General features: G+C 42.1%; 1 protein-coding gene and 1 long non-coding RNA gene across 11 annotated transcripts in view; one reads left to right on the top strand and one right to left on the bottom strand.

Moving 5' to 3' along the window:
* Nucleotides 1-12,313, top strand: part of LOC132250634 (uncharacterized) — a 46,649-nt gene extending 34,336 nt beyond the window's left edge. The window contains exons 3-4 of one of the 2 annotated variants that reach the window (XR_009462228.1): nucleotides 5,571-5,736; nucleotides 11,852-12,313. This is a non-coding gene — a long non-coding RNA (uncharacterized LOC132250634). The remainder of the gene's footprint in view (nucleotides 1-5,570; nucleotides 5,737-11,851) is intronic. The other variant, XR_009462227.1, reaches the window with a different exon arrangement.
* The window catches only part of LOC102558349 (poly(rC)-binding protein 3), a 929,340-nt gene that overhangs the window by 810,268 nt on the left and 93,545 nt on the right, over nucleotides 1-25,527 (bottom strand). The gene's annotated exons all lie outside the window — the stretch shown is intronic.

The following is a 25,527-nucleotide window of genomic DNA, read 5'->3' as shown; positions in this document are numbered from 1 at the left end:
AGCTTTACAAGCACTCACGGTGTTCTGGTGAGGTGCCAGAGGACTGGAAAAGGGCCAATGTGGTCCCCATTTTCAAAAAAGGGAAGAAAGAGTACCCAGGAAACTATAGGCCTATCTTACCTTGGTCCTGGGAAAGCTCTTTGAGAAAATTATCCAGGTGCATATCTGTGAGGGATCCGCAGGGTCCCTATGCTTATGCTTAGGGGCAACCAACATGGGTTCATTAGAAGCAGGTCCTGTCAGGCCAACCTGGTGGCCTTCTATGACCAGGTCACAAAAGCCTTAGACGCAGGTGTCACAGTGGATGTAGTCTTTCTGGACTTTAGGAAGGCCTTCGACACTGTCTCTCACCCGATTCTTATTAAAAAATTAAGGGACTGTGGTGTCGGTGCCTACACAGTCAGATGGGTCACTAATTGGCTGGAGGGCTGCACCCAGAGAGTGGTGATGGATGGGTCATTTTCAACCTAGAGTGATGTGGACAGTGGAGTTCCCCAGGGCTCGGTCCTTGGGCCCACACTGTTCAATATCTTCATCAGCGACTTGGACAAGGGAGTGAAAAGCACCTTGTTCAAATTCATGGATGACACTAAGATGTGGGGAGAAGTGTGCATGCTAGAGGAGAGGGACAGGCTGCAATCAGATCTGGACAGGTTACAGGGGTGGGTGGATGAGAACAGGATGGGTTTCAATACTGACAAGTGCAAGGTATTGCACCTGGGGAGGAAGAACCAGAAGCATACATACAGGCTGGGGAACTCCCTTCTTGTCAGCACAGAGGCAGAGAAGGATCTTGGAGTCGCTATTGACTCCAAGATGAATATGGGCTGACAGTGTGGGGACGCGGTCAGGAAGGCTAACTGCACCTTGTCATGCATCCATAGATAAATCATGAGCAGGTCCAAGGAGGTGATCCTCCCCCTCTATGCGACATTGGTCAGGCCACAGTTGGAGTACTGCATCCAGTTCTGGGCGCTGCACTTCAGGAGGGATGTGGACAACATGGAGAGGGTCCAGAGGAGGGCCACTCACATGATCAGGGGGCAGCAGGGCAAGCCCTACAAGGGGAGGCTACAGGACCTGAACTTGTTCAGTCTCCATGAGAGAAGGTTGAGAGGGGATCTGGTGGCTGTCTGCAAACTGACCAAAGGGGATCAGCAGGCAATGGGAGAGCCCCTGTTCCCCTGAGCACTACCGGGAGTAATGAGGAGTAACGGGCATACGTTGATGGAGAGTAGATTCAGGCTGGATATCAGGAGGCACTACTTCACAGTCAGGGCAGCTAGGATCTGGAACCAACTTCCAAGGGAAGTGGTGCTCGCTCCTACCCTGGGGGTCTTCAAAAGGAGGCTGGATAGACACCTAGCTGGGGTCATTTGACCCCAGCATTCTTTCCTGCCATGGCAGGGGGTCAGACTTGATGATCTGCTCAGGTGCCTTCCGACCCTACCAACTATGAAACTATGAAACTGTGGCTCTTTAATCCTTGGGCTAGTTCTGGGCAATCTCTGTTGTAGTTTAATGCTATCTCAGGGATACCCTAAACCACACTTGCTTTTTACAGCAGAAAGAGAGGCAGAGGCTGATCTAGCCTACAGTTCCCAATGCTAAGGGATCTGTAGGAAGATGGTATAAGAACTTCCTCTCTTTGCCACCCAGAGATTTCCCATACCAGGGATCACAAATTTGTCTAGCTATGCTGGTTTTCCAACACTTTTGCCTCACTGATGTCTGGGGATAGAACAGGGCCAAGGTTCCAACCAGGAGCAGTCTTGCCCAACTTGGATCAAATTGAAAAAGTTAAAAAAAATTATGAATCTGATCCCCAAACCATGCAAGTAGGCCATGAGATTTTATTTTTTTTAATTTCCTGTGAGCCTTTGAATTCTGAATACCCACAATCAGCACATTTCCATTTGTATAAAAGTGTGTGCGCATGTGTGTATGCACGCATATGCATGAGCAAGAAAGAGAGAGAGAAAATTAGTGTCCCTATATAGGGATATAGAATTTTGGTCAGTGCATCCCTATATCAATTAAATTTTTCACTCCAACCTTCTCATTAATATTGACCAAAAAATGTTCCTCCAACAACCTAAGCTGCCCTTTGTTTTTCTTTTCCCTTTCCCAAACCTCTTCAGTTCTTCCAGAGGCAAAAGTTTCCAGAAAGTTTCATCCTTTTTCCTTGTCCAGACCTGCACCAACTGAGAAGGGGAGGGTGGAGCAGAAGGCCATTTAACACATTGAACACAGGAGGAGTGAGAGATGAGGATGGAGATCCTCCCTGGATGGCTGGACCCTTTTTGCTCCCTTCCACTCCCTTGTGAAAATGTTTTTTACTGCTCCAGGATGGATTGATATAATCAAAGTGATTTAACCCCCTGATATTCATTATGATTTAATTAAGCAAACAAGAAACATTGATTCAGATAATCTATTCTAATCTTGTTTTGCATTTGTACTTTTTAGTTATTTTTGAAAGAAAGGATGATTCACAATGAAAGTTAAACATTAAAACATGTTGAGTGCAACTAGAGCTTGGCTGCAATAAATTTGGTGCTTCTTCACTAAGCAGATGGATAGACTATAAACATATTTATTTAAGCAATTATATAGCTCAACATACATTTCTTCAAAGGGATTTTTATTGTTAGAAAATGGTGAACAATGCCTCTCTTTTTACTAGATAATTATTTACTTTTAGTTTGTGTCAGTCTTTATTTAGTTGGAAATAAGAATTCAACTAAAGTGAAAAAAAGCATTTAAAATATTTTATTAGTTAAATAAAAAATTGTATTAACTGCACTGAATGCTTAGGTTTTAATAAAAGATTCATTAAAATTTCACTCATTAAAGAAAGGGGATAGTGAATTAAACTATTTCTTTTTACTATGTACTAGCAATTTTTTGGAACTAGGAGATCTCATCTACTTGCCCCAAGTTTTTGTTAACAGTAGGGAAATAAACTCTCCTCTTTTTTCAATTCCCAATTGGTCTCTGAGGTTTAAATGAAATACTAGTTTAACGCAAATAGTTTACTAAACTGAAATGAAAAAGATACCCTCTTCTGCATTTGTATACAGACTACCTCTGTCAAAAGATGGTTTAACACTTTAACAAGCTGCTCTCTACCCAGACAAGAAGGAACTAGGACTGCTACTTGAAGCATGCATGATTGAATATTCTTCTGCGTGAGTTTAGGGAAATAGGTGGACCATCCAATCAGAGAGGCTTTTTTTCTCTGGAAAGCCCCCAAACTGAATGATAGTTGGAATTATTCACTGTGACAGAGTACCTAGTGGATTCTGCCACTTTAAGAGAGAAGCAACCCAGGTAGCACCCTGTAGGGCAGGCAGGACATGCTACAACTAGGCTGCCATAGAAACTAGCTAATGAGGCTAATTAGCAGGCAACTGCAAGCAACCCAGGAGGGTCACCCGGCCAGAAGGAGGCATGGTCCTGGGAGAGAGAGAAGGCATCCTGAGAGCCAGGGAAGGCAGTCTGGCCATAGAGGCTATGTAGAGAAGAGCAATGAGGACTTTAACAATTAGCCCCAAACAAATGAAAACATTAAACACATTATACATGCTAAGCTGAACCATTATAAATGTGAACTATTTAACTTTGAAAAATAATATGCAGTAAGCCAAATGCTGTTTGCCTTATTCTACTGAAATCAATGGAAATCTTCATAAGAGCAAGAATGGGGGTGAGGGGGAGGGAGAGGAATACACTTAGCTATATATAGGTATAGACCAGTGGTGCTCACCCTTCTGGCCCTGCTAGCCAGATGAGTGGTGCGAGCACTAGCCCTGGCCCTGTGCTGGCACAATCAAGCATTCAGGGTCATGTCAGCAGGTCAGTGGGGCTTCCCATGGGTCCAGAAATTTGGCAGCAGGGGAGATGCAATCAACACTGCCACTGCTCACCTGCAATCAAATGTCCAGACCTGTGAAAAGACCCATGGGCCTGTGGGCCAGAGGTTGAGCACCACTGGTTTAGAGAGATGGAACAGTTGTAATATGAAATAATACCAACATAAGCTGTTACAATGTAGCTATTACATACATACCTCTGCAAGGAAACAAGCATAGGAAACCCATTTCAACTTTAACCCTGTTTAACTCAGAGTTAAAGTTATGGTGATTTAGTGAACTTATTTTGCTACAGGAGCATGCAGACATAACAGTTATATCAAAACTGCTGATGCACTCACCCAAGGGGCAGTTCCCTCTTACAAAGCAGTTGAAGGTGCATCTGTCCACGGTTTGTCATTTTGACATATTTGGATGCATCTTTTAGAGAAATAGTAAGATTTGTTCATGTTTCAGGGCTTTGATTCATCAGGATCACACTCTTTGATGATGAAGTTTGTAAAACTTGGGTGTTATAGGATTAAATACACAAACCTGCTCTTGAACCTTCAGTGAAGTAAAACTGTCATCAAATCTCAAGTCAAGATTGCAGGATTGGTTCATTAATTCCCACTCTTTATTTACAAATCAATGCTGCTATGAATCAGTTATTGTACAATGAAGAACAACACAGAAAACATTACTCTTCATTCAATTTAAGAGAACATAAACAAATATGAGATCCTCCAAAGTAAATAAATTTGTTGACTTTGAGTACAACCACGTACTGAAACTTTAAGGGTTTATAGTTAGTCGGATGTATATTTTTATTGGCAACATGAAATACGCTAGAACTTTGTGCTGTTTTAAAATCTTACTTCAATTTGGATTTTATTTCCCTCCAATAAATCCAGAATAACACTTTTATGTTGTTTGACAAAACTATAAAAGTATAAGGCATATATATCAACAACTCTTCATTAAGAGGGGCTTTCAAATCAACATTCCTCTGTCCACATAGACCAGATGTCATGACATTTTACAGTATATAATTCTTATTTACTGACATCAGTAATGTTGAATTAGAAAAACAAATAATTGTTAGCAAACAATTTAAAGCTCTCCCCTGCTTTACAATACTTGTAGTTCCTGCATCAGGAGACATTTGTATCAAATTTAATCCTGGGTACATATTCAATGTTAAAGTCAAATCAATTGTCTAAACCCATCTCAGGAAAATGAATGGGACTGCAAATTCTGAGTTGGCATTTAATTTTAACAATTTTAGGACTTATGAACTCACTGCCACTTCCAGTGAAGTCAGTGTTAGTTTTGCAACATACTGTAATAGAATAAAAATCAGGTCCTATATCATAAAGATGAGATGGGTTCAGATTATAGTATTCAGATTGTTTATTGCAAAATCATGATTATGGAGATAGAGGAGTTCTTTGGTGCTTTACCATTTCATGACATGGCTTTAAATATGGAGGAAGCATAAAATTATATTGCCACTTTGTGCAGTTTTTTAAAATTCAGATTAATATTTGGTTATTTAATTGTTTATAGATTCATACCCCCAAGAAAGGCAAAATTTGTATCCAGTTCTAGATCTGAACTCTCCTAATACCCAATTGTATTGAACTGTGGATTTTTTTTTACATCCATCTCTTTGAAGGATTAATCAATAATTAGGATTCTTTTTTCCCCTCATAGCACCCACAGTGCTGATAAGAGGAGAAAGAAAGCACAAATTCTTGATCATCACTGATATCCCCAAGAGGATTAAAAGGGAACATTCAGAGCTGGAAAAGAACTTCTTCACCACATCTTACTGACCATGACTACTGGCCATAGGACAGTGCTCCTCTTCTCTCAGCAGGTAGGGGGTCACATCATGTGGACATAAACTACCCAATTAATTACTGGGTTCTTGCTGGGTCAGCTTTTGAAGACCCTGGATTTTCCTATCTGCTATTTTCCATGTTTCTTGGAAGGAATCAAAAGGGTTTCTGAAATCATTTAATGCTGAGTATATTGGGCCAGCTGTCAAATGCTCAGTTCTCTAACAATATCCCATTTAGTGAAATGAAACATTAATGAAATGGCAGCAGCTCAGCTTGGAGCACCAGTTTCTTATGGGTTAAAGTAAGTCAATATAGCCACTGTTACATATAGCACTGAAAGAAGAAACAGCAAGGCTCTTCTTTATCCTGCTGGTTAAAGGTAGAACTGGTAAAAATGTTCCAACTGAGTAAGGTTTTTTTTTGTAGGAAAAAAGGCACTTTGTTAAAACCGTCACTTTCCACAGGAATGTATTGATGAGTGGAATGGGGATTTCACTCATGTATTTTTAAAATGCTTTTAAAGAACAATACATTTTGGATTCTACACTCAAAATGCTGGACCTATAATGAAAAGCAACATGAGAAAGGATTAAGAAATAAAATCACATTTACTATTCTACAGGGCAAGCAGACAGGATGTTGGATACACTGATCATCAGAAAAATAGTTAGCCGTGTTAGTCTGAAGTCAGGCAGAAGATAGGGCAGGGTGTCTCCACTTACGTATCATGACACATAAGGGTGTCTTATGTACACCCTCCCTATTGTTCTATGTGTGCACTGCATTACATTTTGTCACACCTCTATTCTGGGCAAGGTTGAAATCTGACCCTATATGTTTAGGTCACCATAGCTTTGTTCTATAGCTCTTCCATGTTTTCTGGAGATTTCAGATCCATGCAGATACCCAAAGTTTTAGATCTTCAGACCTTCAAGATACCATGCCCGAATTACACACCCTAAAGAAAGTGGAACAATTACTTAAAACCCTGGACATTTTAAAGTCTGTTCATGTACAGACATGGATTTTGGTTGTTTTTTTTCATCACTGTGAAAACTGCAACAACTTAAATCAGTGAAGTCAATGCACATTTATGCTGATATAACTGGGAACAAGACCTGGTCTATATTGTTCCCATTTCACACAATGCTGACTTTTAGAAGATGAATCCATAATGCAACCGATTTTTCAAATGTGTTGAAAAATTATAGTTACCAAAATTATTGTTGAATAATTACTATAGTAAAAATATTAGACAATAAACCTGTAACCAACAAATCTGAAACATTTTAAGTACCTTTATGTTAGTTTGTTAAATTCCATGTGGAACAATCAAGAAAAGTGTGGTTGAGACAGAGGATTTTGAGTCTGTCCTCGCCATCAATTTGTGGGGTGGTGGTAGGCTAGTCACTTTGGGTAATGTTATAAGTTACTTTTAAACCATTCTAAAAGGACTTAAAATGGGATCATCCATTCATTAAAGGGTATTGAACTATGCTTAGTACTGCCTACACATCTTAAAAGTTACACCACTTTTGACCAAGGATTGATTATCTTTGAGTCATTCTACCTAGTTTGAGCTAGGGTATTGTTAAGTCATTTGCAGTCATCCATAATCCCAGAATGAAGGCTCCCAGCACCTCTATTTTAACAAACTTTCCACCCTCTCAAGCTCCACTGCCCAGATAAAATGGCTTGGCGGGCCACATGGCAGCCCGTGGGCCATATGTTAGACAAGCCTGCTCTATACAATGGACACAATTAACCCTGTTGGCTCTGTGTTGGGAGATACTGAGCAGCAGTACTGAGCAGCTTCTCCAGGCTTCATGTTCTTGCTATGCTTAATTCCTGGGGCTCTGCTCCTAGACGAAGTATGTAGTCTTGGCCATTGGCTATGCCTCTGGTTGCCAAGCCCTCTAGTGGCAAGTTGCATAGGTCTGAAACAACATTCTGCCTTAACCCGCAAATGCCCCCTGGGAACTCTGAAGGCCTGAGAGGGAAGAAAGACACCTTAAAGAGAACAACTATTAGGAACTTCTTATGAACATATGGCAGTCTCTTGCCCTTCCAGAAGATATTGCAGGTAAAGAAAAATAAACAGATCATTAAACAGTCCTGTAATATTGATAGGATGAATGTCCCTAATTGCCTGGCTCTCTTGAACAATTCCCCTTGTTTTGTGAAAGCTGCATAAGATGTTAGAGACTCCCTGCTGCAAATGCTTATTATTGAGCCTTGTATTTACTACTGTGACTATTTCCAGAGGCATTCAGAAGACTACTTAGAGGAGCAAGCACTAAGATAACAGAAGGGCTCATCGGGTCATCTGTGGTTAGGCCAAGGGGATCCTGCTAGAGTCAGGGATTTACCAGATGGGAAAGCAACTTGTGTTTCATTTCTAGTTCAAGATAGCAAGCTGACGGTTGAGACAAGGTTGTCAGCAGAGTAACAAGTTGATCCAAGCTGGGAGGTCCAAGATAGGAACAGGAGCAAGCAGGAACAGGCAGGGAAGTCCAAGCCAGAGGTTCAGGACATGGAATCAGGCCTCAGAAGTCAAAGCAGACTAAAGGCATAGCAAAGCAGTCTACTACCTAAACAGCACAGCCTGCTGCGCTGTGGTCTGAGCTTATCTAGGCCAGTGTGGGCTGCCCCCTCCCCCCCCAGGGATAACTCAGCATGATTCCTTGATTACTTCCAGCTGGAGCCTGGGATTGACTCTGCCTCAGCTGGGTCTCAACTCCTTACAGCTAAGTAGACTGCAGGACTGTCCTCTTATTAGGCCCACGGTCATAGAGGGAGAAAATATTATTTGGGGGTGCTGAGTGCATGCGTCAGCATGAGCACTACAACTCCTATCATTGTGCTCTGTGCAGTGCGAAGCATGCACAGTTAGCCTCTTCTTCCTCAACCACGCAGAACTGAGCATGTATGGGGCGCTGGCCTGGCTGCACACTGAGCAGTGCCATGGTGCTGCTGCTGTTGCCAGCTGCTGCAAAATTAGTTTTGTGGGGGTAAGCTCCCCCAAGCTCTGGCTTTCCACTGCCTGTGCCCATGGTATTCCATTACCAAGATGTAGGTAGCCTTAAAAACTGAAGTTTAGAACCAGAACTGGGGTCAGAAGCCAAAGTCATGGATCCAGAGTCACAAGGCCAAAAATGGGATATGAAATCAGGAGCAGGAAGCTAAGGGTTTGAAGCTAGGAAACTAGAAACAGGGTGTTCTGGAACAAAAGCAGCCAGCCCTCTGAAACAAGGCTACTGATTAATCTATTAGCTATGTTCCCAAGTGTCTTATATAGGGGCCTTGCTGCTCCTCCCAGCTAATAAGGAAGTGTCCAGGTGTAGCCAGCTTAATGCACCCCAACTGGCCAGCCAGCTCAGGCAGGGCTAGTTGTTCATTAATTCCACCCCCAATTACATCACACCTGAATTAGCCAATTGTTATTTCTAAATACACTACTGTAGTCTGGCAGCACTTTCATTGATTTCAGGCCATCTGCTGTAAAGTATAATCTATACAGACTGCTTCTTTTATCTTTCATTCTGTTTTCCCTCCAGTAATGTGTTTTTCAGTTTCCTACTGTAATGTATGAATTGTGACTGAGATCAGTTTATATCCTCATGTGAAACTGAAAAAGAAAGATAAAAAAGATGTGGAAATGGCCCCCGGAAATTATAATGTCATCCGTACTTATAGCAGTGTATACTGAATTATTGGAAGTTTCAGGGAATTCAGGGCCTGTCCACAACAGCAACTTGTCAGTCTCTATGAAATACATGACCACATCTTGTGGATCTTGTACATCTTCCTGAAAAACCTGCTCTCAATAGCACAGGTGTAGAACTTACTAGCTACCAATTCCTGTTTCTTTTACCGGTTTCTCCAAGGAGCAGTAGAGGAATGAACAGACCTTATCAAGATGGTTTCCTTTCCCCACTACCCTCTGATACCATCACACTTTATTCGTAGATGTATGAGTCTTTCTTTGCCATGAGGAAAGGGAACATTTTCCATAGAAGACATTATTTTAGCTAGCAGTTGTTACAGTTGCATATGTTTTAGTTTATTCAACCAGCAAGAAAAGCAATGATTTGATTTTCAATATAATTTCTTAAATCACTATTCTTCATCCATAATAAGTCATGATTTTGAATGAAAAACACTTCTTTTCTAATTCTTTTCATATCCCCATCAAGCTTAAATTTGAAGACATCATTTTATTTTCATTTCAGCAGCTGTTGCTTCTCTCTCTCTGTAATATATGTATATGTACTGGTATATAATCTATTCCTAATATTTGCATTAATGTTTACTTAGGTAGCCAGAGTAATTTTTTTAAACAGCATGGTATTTCACGTGTATGGAATTAAATTGTTGAATACAATTCTTGGTCGTAATCATAGCACACTTTCTCCTGAATGGCTTGAAAGAGAAACTTATTATTAGAAGCTATTTAACAAAACCAATCGCAGATTATTTTAGAAAAGTCAAAATTATATATTTATTTTCTTTATTTCACAGAATCCAGATTTAGAGCTGATTAGATCAACACTAGGGTGAATTACAGTGATCACAAAACTATGTATAATGAATGCTAGTTTCTGCAGCTGCCCACAAAGGCTCTGTACTTGGCAGGCATAGGCTAGAGACAGAAATTATATATAAACTGGTATAAGTGATCAGAAACCGTTTCAAATCTGTAACACAACAGAAGTTCAGTGCACATAAGCCACTTTCAAAATCGCTGAATCAGGTTTAAGATAAACCTGGATGGATCAAACTTAACTAATTTAGGTTAAATCACTTGAACATCTGTCCCAGATCCCCTTCAGATTCAGGTTAACTCAAAATTGCCCAGCATCCCAGGACGCAGGGTGGGTGGGCTAGCCTTGGCCCAAGCTGTCTGCTGCAGTGAGCAGGGAGGGGTGTTCCAGTGCCCTCCAGCTTCTGGCCTAGGCTACTGCAGCTATGTGGCTGCATTTCCAGAATCAAAAGTGAATGTCTGCTCACTTGTTTATTGGTTCAATCTATGCAGGTTTGACTAACCTGCAAAGATTTAATTAATTCAGCCTTGGGCTTTTTGACTGCCTGTACTTAGTAGTAGAGGCTACTACCTATATGGAGGAGGAATTTTCCTATGGCATGAAAATATTCTGTTATGTTTGGTGTTATATGAATAACCAGGACAGGGATATTCCTTTTCCTAGGCAGTCAAAGACTTTACTTTTCCCAAATAACAAAATGACAAATGAGCCAATGTCATGTGGGTTTATATGGGTTGACCCTATGTCCTTTTGTGCTATTGTACAGCAAATTGCTTCTTGGGACAAGCAACATCAACAGTTTAATGAACAAAAGTGATGCAAAACTCAGCCTTTTTGTTTCATTCACAAGAGAGCAATACAATACAGTCCAGCCTTCTTGGTTCAGCAACTTGGAAGGGAAATTGTCACTTAAGCTAGGGACAGAAATTACACATAAACCAGTTTAAGTGATTGGAAACCAGTTCAAATATGTAACACAGCGTTATTTCTGTGTGCTTAAACTACTTTCAAAATGGCAAAAACTGCTTTAAGATAAATCTGGATGGATGCAGTATCAGCCTTAACTGATTTAGATTAAATCTGTTAATTGAACATCTGACCTAGATCCCCTCCAGATTCACACTAACTCACAATCCCCCAGAATCCCAAGATACTTTGCACCTTTCCCACAACTCCCCTCTTCCTGCAGGATGAGCAGGCTAGACTTGGCCCTAGCTGTCTGCTCCAACCAAGCAGGGAGACATGCTAGCATCTCCCAACTTCTGGCCTGACCCACTGCAGACATGTGACTGAATTTTGCTTATCAGTTCAACCTAGGCAGTTTAGACTAACCTGTGGAGATTGAATCGATTCAGCCTCCGGCTTTTTGATGGTCTGTACTTAGCCTTACTGAATTGCTTAAACTTTGGGCACTAGAGCTTATCTGCTGAGACCTCTCATTAAAGCATTATTGAAATCTATTCCTGTTCAGCTGATGAGTTCACAGCCCAATATCATACTTCATTTCTACAGGCTACCATATAGCTGGATGGCAAAACATTACATTGAGCCATATAGGCCTTGCCGGGTAATTATCAGTTGACCATAAAGCACATTCTTTCTCCAGACTCAAAGAAGATGTCTGAAAAGTAGCAGTTTCTGGGAAATTGATCTACATAAAATGAGAAGAATCATGAAGGAGACCACCAAAGGTACCAAGATGACTACCTCTCTGGAAGTCAGCGAGTAGTAGGTGCCTACTTCCAATTTGTGCTTTAGAAAATATCCCAGAATAGCATCAAGGAGGATGAAAGAAGAGCTAAAACCAGCAGAAAAAAGAGGTATTCTATTGGAAGAAAATAATATCCTTTTTCTGAATTGTATCAGGAAAGCATTTTCTGTACACAATGTTTTGGGGTCACAATGCAAAAGCATTTTCTCACCTCAGTTTTGCAGAGAATAAACTTGTTTGTGCCAGCACCTTTTGAAAACTGTAACTGTAAATCCCTGCAGGTACACTAGCTTGGGAATAAATTGTGATTGGGCTAATTTTACCAGTGATTTTCTGGTTTAATTACAGTGACCAGCTAAGTAAATTATTTATTTTAATGACATTCTAAGTAGTTACCAAACAAATCCAGAACCTATCAGCTGCTTAGTATCATAACCAAACTGTTTGTGAAAATCTATCATTCACTCAGAGAAATGTGCTGCTGATTTTAGAGGGAATAACGTACTTCTAGAGACATTGTTCTAGAGGGGGGTGGGATTTTGGCTGGAGGGTCACTTAATGAGTTCTGGTGTCTTCTCAAGGACCACATCTCTCTCTCTGTCTCCCACCTGTAACTGTAGCATGCCCTGATCCCCGTCTCCAGTCTGGAAACTGCCAACCCCATCTGCAGCTTATGCCACCTCCTGCCCAGTGCAGTAGAAGCAACTGCAGGGCCGTGCCAGCATCTGCCATGGATGCACCTGGGAGGTTCTAGATGGGGATCAGGGCATTCATCTGGATCCACAGCTGATGCTGCCATGTCAGTGCTGGGCAGAAGCAGTTTCATGTCCCCAGCAAGGTGAAAACAGCCCTGCTCACCTACCTGGGAATACACAGCAGCTGGCACTGCTGGCCACCTGTGAGTCGGATCCCATGAGTTGGCAGCTGCCCACCTGCAGGCCAGATACAATCAGTTGGCAGGCTGGATCCAGCCCGCAGGCTGTATTTTGCCCTTGCCTGTCCTAGAGCATATGGTTTATGGGAGAATGAAAATGATGTACCAAGCCACCATATTGTGGCCATAAAAAGCTAAATTATATAAAACAAAGAAGTCTGTCATGAGGGGAGTTAATGCGGGAACATAGGCCTGGAAGGGACTTCTCCAATAGAATCCAATCCCTTATTGTGAAATGCAACCATTCATCCAAAGCATCCTAAAAACTGTGAATTCCAACCCTCCACACAACACATCCTCAAAGTACATTGCAAGCTAACAACACCCTATTTTTGCACAAGAAGAAAAATTCTTTCCGGCTCCTGCAGAAAACCAGCCAAAGCCATGAAGCATGGGGCTCAGGCATTTGAGATGGACAGAAAGAATTACCCCAACACAAGGATTCCCCAGGTTTCAAATCAATACATAGTTTGTACTGACCATTGACCCAAGCATGTCGTATCTCATAATACTACACCCTCTGTAAACTTGCTGACCTCCATCTGAAATGGTTCAGATTCTTTGCCCCCACTATTTCTCTCAGAATTTTACTCTAAAACTTCATTCCTTTAATAGTAAGAAATCTTATTTCCAGTCTGAATCCATTCATAACCAAATGGTACCTTTTCAATCTTGCACCAACATTGTACTTTACCTATAATAGCTCTTCTGCCTCCTAGATGTCCACCCCATGAATTTATTTGTAAAGACTAATACTTTCCCTGCTCAACCTTTGTTTTGCCATACTAATCAAGCCAAGCTCCTTAATCTCCTCTCATGAGATTGAATCTCCATTTCCTTAACCACCTTTGCACCTGTTCCAGTTCCATCTTTATTTTACCTTAGTGTCTAGATATATACCTAATATTATAAATGGGATGTTACCAATAGATTTACTACTGCTGTTTTGGCCCCAACAATCCTTAATTGAAATGCACTAGCTATCTAGGTTTAAAAAAAAGAAAAAGAAAGAAAGAGTGCTATACACAACGATATCGTGCAAAGCAATGTCCCTTATAAAGCAAGGCCTCCACGTTTCCAATGTAGCCAAACATATCAGCAGTTCCCAAAACTGTGGTACATGTACTACCAGTGGCATGCAGACAATCTGCAAGTGGTACACAGAAGGCCAAGGGGAGGGGCACGCACACACACAGACACTCAGCTGTAGCCTGCTGCAGGTGGCCAGAAATGCAGCCTGGTTGCGTGTGGAGCAGTGCCCAGCAGGTAAGTGCATTGGGGATTAGAGGCGTGGGGGAGAGAAAGGGTGACAGATTGAGGCCCCACAGTGAGGGAAAGAGTGGGGCAGAAGCAGGGGTGAATGGGGCCCTGGGACAGGTTGGAGCCCCAGTGAGCTTATCCAGGGGTGCAGGGGGACTCCTGCCACTGCTGCATGCACCCTGGGGGAGGCATGGGGAGCATGAGCCCCCTAGATTTGTGCGGGGCCTGGAAGCAAGCTGCTTGCTGTGCACTGGGCTCTGCACCCTGCTGCCATTGTCTCAGGAGTCATACACAATGCCACATGCCTTCTGTATGCTAGTTGTGGCACATCCCCTGCCCTTCCAGCAGCAGAAGGCACATGGTGTCACGCATGGATCCTGAGGCAACAGTAGTGGAGTACAGAGCCCCACACACAGCGGGCAGCCTGCCTCCATCACACACACAAATCTGGGGCGCACAAGACCCTCCTGCCTCCCTGGGGGGTAGACAGCAGCGAGAGCCCCCCATAACCTCTGGAAAGGCCCAGGCCACTCCAGGAAGGACCTGGGCAGTGGGAGGGGCCACATCCTTCTGTGCAGGCCCTGCTGTGGGGGATGGGCAGGCTGGCTCAACAGGAGAAAATCCCTGGGGAGCAGCGAGCTGCCCACTGTGTTCTGCACCCTGCTGCCGTTGCCTTGGGAGCCGCACATGACACCATGCTGTGCCTCCTATCACTGGGCAGGCAGGGGACATGGTGCAGCCGGGACGCAGGAGGGACATGACATCACATGCAACTCCTGAGGCAATAGCAGTGGGGCACAGAGCCCAGCATGCAGCCTGCCTCCGCCCTGCGCAGAAATCTGGGGGGCACATGCCCTCCATACCTTCCCTGGGGGTGTGCACAATGGCATGGAGCCATGACCACCCCAGTGCCTTGGACAAGCCTCCCATGGCTCTGTTCCACCACCCACCCCAGCCTGAGGGTCCCATTCACCCCAGCCTCTGCCCCTGTCCCACTCCCTCCCTCACTGTGGGGGGACTCAATCTTCCCCCTCATCCCTCCCCCTCCACAGACTTACCTGCTGGGCACTGTGCATGTCTGCACATGTATGTCTCTGTGTGTGTCTCTCTGTGTCTATCTGTCACTCCCAAGCATCCTGCTAGGGCCTGGCAGGGCCTGGCATCCTGCCAGGGCCTGTGGGGAGCCCCCCATACCCTCCAGGCTCCAACCCCCCACACCCACACCCACAGTCCCCCACCAGCCATCCAAATACTGTGTTCTGTCAAGCAAGCTCACCCCTCCCACTAAAGACATCCCGAAAAGCATCTCTGGACCGGTAAGTTTACAGTGTCTTTTTTTCGATTTACAATGGTTTTATACGGCTACCATAACTGATAAAACAAAGTTTTATGATTACTAAAGGTTTTTGATGTTGTTTTAATACATACTCAGTTACCTATATGTATGAAAAATTTGCTGTACTTACAGCTGTGTCATTTTAAATTGATGGTAGACAACCTGTCAGAGTTTAAGAACTGCTGTACTATCTGAACTTTGGAATCTATATCTTTTAAGCAGGCTTCCTTTAAGGAACAGTCAGAAATATTTTTTTACTGTCTTCTAATCTAAAAGGGATATTAGCCAGGCCAGTTTTTCGATGAGTAATTCTGATGTTCAGAAAACATGAAACACTTCAAAGGGAATTACAGACGCTTTCATTTTGATACTACTAAAACAAGTGGCATTTCATTTATGGACATAGATGGTGGAAACTGAGATTCTCTGGACCTAAGTCTTCTGCATCCATGAAGCACTGAAGCCAGTTTGGCAATAGGTTTCTTAGGAAAGAAAGGAAATGCATGAGGATTTCTATTTAAGCTTATCTTTCTTTGAATACCCAGCAGGGGACTTCAGCTGTTCTGAGGCAGCACAATTCCAGAGGTGTGAGAGTCAATTGCAGAGATGCCAAAGGCAAATAAAATAAAAAGAGAAGGCGGGAGATGAGAAAGTGATGACAGAAGTAGTTTCTTTCTGCTCTCTAAAGTAATACTTAAAATATAAATGGTGCCTTACGTACAAGTAGAACGTAGATAAGTGGAACAAACTGCAGATATGTATCTGTCTTGTTCTTTCAGTCACATAAATATGGACAGTATACGTAGCAAACATTTCAGATGAAGAGATGCCTTTTAACTCTAACGCTAAAAGTTTTCTTTTGCAGGTAAACCCTGTAGTTTCAAGTACTCAATAAAAATCTTTCATTGATAGAGAAAGCATACTTTTCTTTATTAAAAATGACTGGTTATTCGTCCTAGGTTCACTCCGTATTTGAAAACATGACTGATGTAGTGGTTGATGAAGTAAACAGGAAGCTTTGGGTTACTGTCACCCAATCCCTTGCTCTTTCTCTTCATAATACACAAGAAGTTATGCTGTATTTCAAATAACAGATTGACCCTCAAGATAGCTGTCCATGGGTGACAGGTCCTAATGCAAAGCAGATTCTTAGTCTGCTAGGCTAACTGGAGGTATAGTTTCACATAGCATACCATATGAAACTGAGAGTAAAGAATTGGGATGTTTCTGAAGACAAAAAAAAAAAAATTAACAAAGGCAAGACAAAAGGAAAATGTCATGATCCTTCATTATTGTGCTGTGTAGGAGTCTCTAGGTCAATACAAACTTAAGTGGCAAAAACCTTTGCTTCACTGGGTTCTACGGTTGGGGAAATTTCATTTTTGTCACACTCTAGATTCAAGGAACTTGGGCTAAAACCTCTTTCCTCAGGGCTACTCAGCATTTGTGAAGTTGGGTAGCACTTAATACAGCTATCTCTGACTTTGAGAGGTTAGCTTAGTGTTCATATTGCTTTCAATCCATAGAAGTGATGATGAATAATGCCTAGGATGATAGCTGACAGAAAAATCTGTAAAGGGAGCAGGAACAAGTTCAGAGGGAGATGTAACAGTCTGGAGCACTCTCGTTTATAGGAAAGGAAATGGTCTTCTGTATCTAATTTCATTCAGGAAATAGGCTCTCTGAATTGTGATTAATTTGTTAGTTGCAAGATGGCTGTTTCATGCCTCTTAATTGTAGATATATGCTATATAAAACTTTTAAAAAGCTAAGAAATATTGGACATGGCCCCCTGCAAAATAAGAAAAACTTACTTTGATTGGTAATACCAATGAGGTCAGTGGTAATATTCACCTGAGGAAAGATTTCTTGTACACCTAAGGACTGCAGGATCAATTCTATTGTTAAGAAATATCTACATAGTACTGTAAATGTGCAAAGCACTTATTTTGATGTGATATAAAGTGCAAAGAAGAAAAAAGGGAACTGCCTAATGCCTGGTCATTCTTCAAACTATTCTTATATGTATAGGATCTGTTCTAAATTATACTGATTTTACACCAATATATTGCCATTAACTTCACTGGGAATTTCTCCGGATCTGCACCAAATTAATCTGGCCCACAGTCTTTTCTTCTTCCCAAGAACTGCCAACACAATTAGTATGATAGGAAAGTAGGGCAGTCCCCTGCTCAAGGCAGGATCATCCCTAACTAAACTATCCCAACCAAGTGTCTGTCTAACCTGCTCTTGAAAATTTTCAGGGATGGAGATTCCGCCACTTATCTAGGTAGCTTGTTCCATTATGTATTTTTCTGGTATTGGGCACATAACGTAGCTTGATCTCTAGTCCTAGTCTGGTACTTCCACAGTGCTGATTCCTCCAGGAGCCAGGAGACCAACAGGTGCCCCATGGTCTGTGTGTCACAACAGTCATCTGCACCTTGGGTCATAAAGTAGCCCCATGTCTGTGTTGGCTTTTAATCTGCTTACTTTTGTCTGAAAGTATTTTAAATATCTCTAGGCTGCCCAATCCTTCTCTATATTTGCAGGCAAGCATTTGGAGACTGTAGTGTGCACTTTGAGGACCTTATTCAGTTTCTTTAGTTGTGTATACCACATTTGCACGTATGTTGGCTATCAGTGACTTTTAAGGGGTTCACTGCAATTATGAGACTTATTCAGCAATTCCTAGCACCTAACACCCATAGTGTGGCCAAATAGCAAATTTCTGAATCTTCAATCTATTGTGATCATTGTATTTTACTTATGAACACCTTATTGAGGGCCAAGAGCCTGTATGTTACATATTCATCATCTTGTGAGGTCTCTTTCAACTAGAATCCTTCCAACAGCTACCTTGATTTGCCCATCAAAATATATATATGCTCTTCCTTTGAGTATACACTTATTTTTTTCAATTTATGTTCAACCCAATCTCCTTGGTTCATGTGTACTGCTGGTGCTACGTTGAGTCTTGTTCATGGAGATGAAGGCCCCTTACATTTTCAGAGGCATGCAGTTGTTACCTATGTGATGTGTAAAGACACTTTGTCATCTTCACTTACCACCAGTATTATATTACTTAAAAAATAGATCCATTAGTTGGAAAACCTGAGTCTTTCAGATTAATAGCCTGGACTTCTAAATTGAATCTGCTGCTTGCTGGCAGTCAGCAGCCTACAGGGTATGCCAGGAGCCCGAGGCACATCATAGGGTTATGCTTTGGTTTGTGCAGCAAAACTACAGGACATAGATAAAGCACTTAACAACATCCATAATTCATCAAATACTGGCTCACTAAACTGGGGTATTCTGCACCAGAAGCTGAGTCCTTTATTTACACACTAGACAGAACCTTTCCTCTCAAAGCAGTCCCATTTGATTTCAGTAAGATTTGCATCATGTGCTAATGCTGATGAAACAACTCACTTCTAAAAAGTAAGTGAAATGTCTGCTTTTAAAAAGCTTTGGATACCTTTTATTCCCTTTAGAAGATTCCATTTTTTCTGATATTTAGGACACTTTTATATATGCTTATATGAGCAACCTCTTCTCTATTTCTTCCTCCTCTCTTCTTTTGTCTTGACACATAAGCTGTGCCACTGGGGATACAGCCCTTATACATCCAGTTTTATAAATAGAGTGCTCGGGTGATGTATTTTTGCTTCCACAAAAAGTCTAAAATCTGTAGTTATCACTATGATACTTACTGTCCCAAGTGGTTGTTTCCGTTCTTGGATTATCTTAAATGTATTTTTATTTTGTGTACAAGTTTTGCTTTTGCATTTCACTAAAAGACATATTCCATATCCATATTCCAATTACTTCACATATTGGTAAAATCAACTATTATCCTCCTATATATGTTCTCCCATGGACGTCTTCTATGGATACAAAGAATAACCTAAACTTATCATAATTACTTTGATATCATAATATTTTGATTATTTACCACAAAAAATAATGCTTAATGTGTTTAAATGTAATTGAAGGATATAAACAATCATATGCCACATGCTCCTAACTTTGAAAATGCAGCTAAGGAAACTCATGGATATTATTTTTTTCAGGTAAGTAAACAGAATATTCCACTCAGAGGATGTGTTCCTGATATAGCATTGCCCCCTAAAACTGGCTATATGCAATCTCATTCCGAATCGTGTTTCATTTCAACAGGGCCCTGATTTCATTTCCTTTTGATTAATAATTTTACAAATGAGGTACTTACAAATTAGGTAGTTGCCTTTTAAATAGACTGTAAATCCACCAGTGGCCCTCGTGGCCTTCTCCATTTCAGAAGCCACCAAAACCTAGCTGGAATAGCAGTCTGTGCCCTGAGTTAGACTTTGCATTTGGTAAGTAGAGTCGCTGCACCCCACTGTACCTGTACAGTTCCTCCTCATTACAGATGTTGTGTAAAGATATAACGCTTTTAATGGCACCGTGGAGATAAAATCTGGGGTAGTGGTGACAATGACAGTCCCTTGAACTCACAAATACGGCCTAAACTGAGAGTTGAATGTTAGATGACCTTTAATGTCCAGATTCTGGCTGTACTATTATAGCTGCAGGTGACCAATATACCACAAACATAAGTTATTCATCTCTTTTTGTTTTCATGCACATCCTCATAACTGCTGCTATCACAATTTACAAGGAGGTGACACAGGGTGCCCAGGCAACTGTTCTGGTTCTAATAATGCCAGTTTGGGTCAGGTTGAGATAAGCCTGGTTCTTTTTCATTTCAATCATGTCAACTCTTCCGTTTCCATTGCTAATGAAGGCTTTATGCCAGCTAATTGCCTAAGGATGGCCTTTACATTAAGCATGTGGGTGGGACTTGGAGACTATTTTTGTGTGTAGTGTTATCGTGGCAGGGCACCGGAGTGTAAGGGAGCAAGCAGCCAGAGAAGAGGCTTGCAGGTGGCAGAGGGGGGCTGACTGGATAGTCACCTGACCAGCAGAGGGCAGGGCTAGATAAAACCAAGGCCTCAGCTGGCCAGGCAGTTCAGCCCTGTGAGCCATGCAGGAGGAGCTTCTGGCAGCAGAGCCTTAGGGTTCTTGTAGTTGCAGTGAACAGTGTAAGCCACTCTGCAATCCTGGGAGCAGGGCAGGTTTATCTGGACAGCAAAAGACTGAGTTTTTACAGACAAGGGGCAATTTGTCTCTCTCAACTCAGAGACAGTTGGGGTGTTGACTAGAGTGTTGAGATACTTTTATTTATTGCACTGGTGGTTTAGCTTGGAGTCCTGCTAGGGCTGATTCCAGCCCTATCATGAGACTTGGCAGCTAGGACTGTTTGTTAGCTGATTAATTGCTGAGTGATTGCTGCCTGTGCCTGACAAAAGCCAGAACAAGGGGACAAAACCAGTCCAGGCCCAGCAGGGTAGGTAAAAAAGGAGACGTCCTGAGTGACCAGGGAGTGAGCAAACAGGGCAGTTTGCAAGCAGTTCACAGGTCAATTTTCAGGTCAGTTTGCCACCCCCCTCCTAGAAGGGGAGCCTTTCAGATAAGCTCCTTTTTTAATTAAGAGTAGTTACCCTACATATTTTTAGTGTAAGTAGCTAAAACTCAGGAGTTAGACCAATACTTAAGCCCCTTGCTTAACTAGAGTCCTGAACAAAGGGAAAGGGAAGCTCACTAGGGAGTTTTCCTGGAAACTCTCTCTCACCTTCCTTCATTATAAACTTGGTGCAAGGAAGCAGGGAAAAAGGAACCTTTTGGGACCAAGAAGCAGCAAACAAAATGGATTACAGGGGAGTTTACTAGAGAAGGTCAGGTTGGAAGAGGGGCAGGAAGAGAGAGGCAGCAGATTAAGAGACCCAGAGAAATGTCTGAAGGACATTGGAATGTCAGTGCCACTACCAGCTCTTCCTCTGCTTGCATTTTTGAGGTATCTGTCCCAGAAGGAATGCTTATGATCTCTGGCAGCAAGCAGAAATCTTCATCTCCATCTGCAGTAGTTTGCCTGGAAAACAGATATGGAGTCCTAGCAACAGAGAAGGAGAAGCACATTCTGTTGGCAGTGGAGACCAGGCCAGGCATCCCCAAGGCTGATGTTCAAGGCCATTGCCACCAAGAGGCAGTGATGGGTGGTGGGTGTTGGAGACTCCCATCTGCAGGGGATGGAGGCATACATCGACTGACCTGATCTATTGTCTCAGGATGTCTACTGCTTGCCCGCAGCCCAGATCTGAGATGTTGCAACGGGATTACTGAGACTCATCCGGCCCTCTGACTGCTACCCCATGCTGCTCATCTCTGTGGGTACCAATGATACTGCCAAAGGGGACCCTGAGCATAAAAAAAGTGACTACAAGGCTCTAGGTGCAAGAGTGAAGGGGATGGGCAAGAGCAAGACTGGATTTTTACAGCCAAGGGGAAGAGTCTGGGCAAGAGCGAATGTATCCTGCAGCTCAATCCATGGCTGTGCAGATGGTGCCACCAGCAAGGCTTTGGCTTCTTTGACTATGGGATGTTATTCTAAGAAGAAGGATTGCTAGGAAGAGATGGGATCCACCTGATGCAGAGAGGGAAAATCATCTTTGCAGCCAGGCTCACTAACCTAGTGAGCAGGGCTTTAAACTAGGTTTGCCAGGGGATGGAAACTAAATCCCTTGAGGTAAGTGGGGATCTGCCAGGAAGTGCACTGGGGGCCCCACCCACACCCCCCAGCTTGCCCCCCCAGACCCAGGATGCACCAGTCACTGAGTTGGGGGGGATGCGGGGAGGCCCCCCACACACTCCCTAGAAGACCCAGAAGCGGACCGGAAGTGCTTCTGGTTCACTTCTGGGTCTGCTGCCGAGCACGCTGGGGAGCCCTTCGCACTGCCGTGGGACACTCCACGCTCCCCAGTATTGCAGCACTCATAAGCCCCTGCTACCTAGAGGTATGTAGAAAAAAACATGTAAAGCTGTGTCTATCTCCAAATCTTTTCGAATTGATTCAGGGGGTTCCAATTTGATTCAGAGAGATTAAAGGGTCCTCTGATTCGATTCAGATGTGGTCACAAAATCAGGCCAAATCTCCACTGAATGGAATCAAGGACCAAAGCTTTGCACAGCCCTAATATATACGTATACACATAGTTGCACACACTTGTATGTCTATGTTTCAGACTGTAGTGTAGTTTAGAAATACTTAAGCAAGCCTTAAACAGGTCAATTTGAATACCAGGGGCAGCCTAGTCACAGCTAGCAGTTAGCATGGGCTAATTTACTTACACCTAATTTGCTTCTAATATCCAAGCTAGTTCATTCAAAGCTAACTCAGGGATCTCTCCACTACACTGCATCGGTGGAGCAGACATATTCACAAAGGGTGATTACGTAATAGCCAACTACCAAACGAACAGTCATTATACAGGATCTGTGTCTATATGAGATGCTGACTGCACAGTTGTTACTGCGCAGTCATTTAGTACTTGCATACACAAGTACTAAATGACTGTGCAGTAACCGCAGTGTCCCCAAACGCCTTTTTGGTGGCACTGACCGCACAGTAGCTTGTTACTACTGCACCATACCATTGCATCACGCTTTGTGCCACACAGCATTACTGTGCAGTAGTAACAAGCTGCTTCACAGTGAGTGTCTCATGTAGACATGGCCAGGGTTTCTGAGAAACTGCAATTGTGTTCTATTCTAAATTCATACTGGATAGAGTTGATCCCACAGCTCAAATACTAAGGACTAATTAACTAGACACATGCAACTCAACTTTCATAAGTAAACATGCCTCAGCTGGATAAGGGTCACAGAAACAATCAAAACTCATGTCTACATAGATGCATGGATGGAGATGTCCTATGCAACTGAGACTCACTATATAAATAAATCAAACTTTTCTTTCTTTCCATTTGAATGGATTAGTGTTGGAGTTGCATACATTCACACCACTACTAGCATAATAGCGCAAAATCAAAATTATAGCAATTATTTTTGGATTGTCAAGTTTAATTTAATTACTATGCCCCCGTTTCTTTCTTGCCTTTTTACTAAAAGCCAATAGTGTTACTACATGCTTAACAAAATCTTCCCTAAATGGACAGGCTCTCAAGCAGTAAGCCTAATATCCCTATCAGTGCAAGTGTTATAAATACCAGGAAGAGTGACAGCTAATCCTCATGCACTCTCTAAATGGTGAATAGACCAGACTCTGTCAGTGGTGCTCAGATGACTACATGATAGCTGGCAAGACCCTCACACAATAAAACAGTACTGAAATGAATCAGGTTATTTTCTGAGACAGAAATGAAAAGCCAGAAAAATAGTGTTCTCCCATTCACATCCCTGGGTCCTTCAGAAAACAGGAAGTGTGGTTTAAATAATTTCAGAAGTAAAGGTTGATGTTTACTCTGTCAGCTTCCCAGCTCTGTGGGTTTTTGTCCCCCTTTAGCATTGTCAGCACTTCTATCTTGGCAACCTGAGAACAAACAGAGAAGGGGCTGAAACAAGAGACTCGCATGGAAGAGATTGGTCTGGCTTAGATCTATGCAGGAGTGCGTTATTGATCCAGCTCACGCACAGTATCATTGGATTGCAGTCTATTTTAAAAAAATATTAGCACAGTGAAAAAACAGCTACAGCCAAATTCCACAGGTTGCTTCACTCCCATTGAAGTCGCCTCCCAACACCTGTGCATCCCCTCCCCCCCACTAGAAGAAAGAAAGAAAAAGAGTAGCTCTTATTGTATGTTCAACATTAATAAGAAAAAAAGTCATGAGCCATTTTACTCAATAAATTGGTCATCCATGTCACAAATTCCCCTGGAATATAAATTATGATTTATACTACAGTATCTCTAAAGTGCTAAGTCAACAGCAGCTTTGCTGTTTTCTCCAATAGGTACACCATCAGACCCCTGATAGCATAAGAGCAGTTCCCAGCTAGATAAAATCTAAGTACTAATTCCCTTAGGCTCCTTGAAAAATCCAAATCAAATATCCTACTGAAATGTCTGAGGAATCCTCCCCTTCATATACAGATTTCTTGTCTATGCTGAGACTATCCAAAGTATCTAAAACATGGTCCATAGAATACAGCCATGATGCCTCGAAGTGTTTCAGCAATATTTTTTTCATAGACTTTTTATCTTCAGAGCATAAGAACAAAAATTCTTAGTGAGTGAGTGTTCTGGCATTTGCAAAAGGAAGAAGTTGTCTCTTTGGTGTGTTTGTCAGTGAAGGCTTTGTTAGATTAGCATTTTGTTAAAGCAACCCATTACGCAAAGAATCTCAAGGTTAATGTAAGCCTTCCAGAACTGATTTTCAAATCCTTATGCATTTGTTCAGTAATACCATACCAGGTAATATTGGCATTTTCTTCATTAGAGAAACATTTAAATAAAGGTATTTGTTTTCAATACTGTCAGTTCTTTTACAAAACAGAATACTTTCAGCATTATATATATGATTGAAATAATACTTTGATTAGTAGATAGTAACAGGAAAGAAATGTCAACTGTCACCTTATTCAGTTTTATCCTCTAAATTCCCCTGGCTTAAAGCATGATGGGCATACATTTTTTCTTTTGCAGAAGGCCATTAAAGCAATTTTATTAAACACTTTTAGCACATTTGAGAATTACTGCTCTTGATAGATAATACAGCCTTCAATTATTCCTGAAGAATATAATCTGCAGTCTTAAAAAGATGATATTTCTCCATCTACATGGTTGCTTTACAGTACAGTAGACTAATTTACCAGGTAGTAAAGCATCACCATACTAAAATTTATTTTGCTATGGTGCAGCAATTGGGCCAGTGTAGACTAATTTACAGTGCCATTGGATAGTCCCATCTTGCTAATCCAGTGTGGGGATGTACATTAGAAATTGCTGTTGGGATAGGCCAACAGCAAATTATTGCTTTCGAGAAGCTAGGAAAAAGTAGAGGAAGAACCAAGCGGCATCTGCATATAAACTCTCGCCATGTCAGGTCCTTTAATTTCATGGTGCTAGGTCCTTCTGGGAACATTTTCTTTCTATGCTAGAGTGAGTAGGCATAAATTGGCTCTGTATTCCCATTTAATTCCCAC

The sequence above is a fragment of the Alligator mississippiensis genome, chromosome 5 (genome assembly GCF_030867095.1).
Source record: "Alligator mississippiensis isolate rAllMis1 chromosome 5, rAllMis1, whole genome shotgun sequence".
Lineage (NCBI taxonomy): Eukaryota > Metazoa > Chordata > Crocodylia > Alligatoridae > Alligator > Alligator mississippiensis.
The sequence above is the reverse complement of the archived record's forward strand: the minus strand, read 5'-3'. Positions and strand labels throughout refer to the sequence as shown.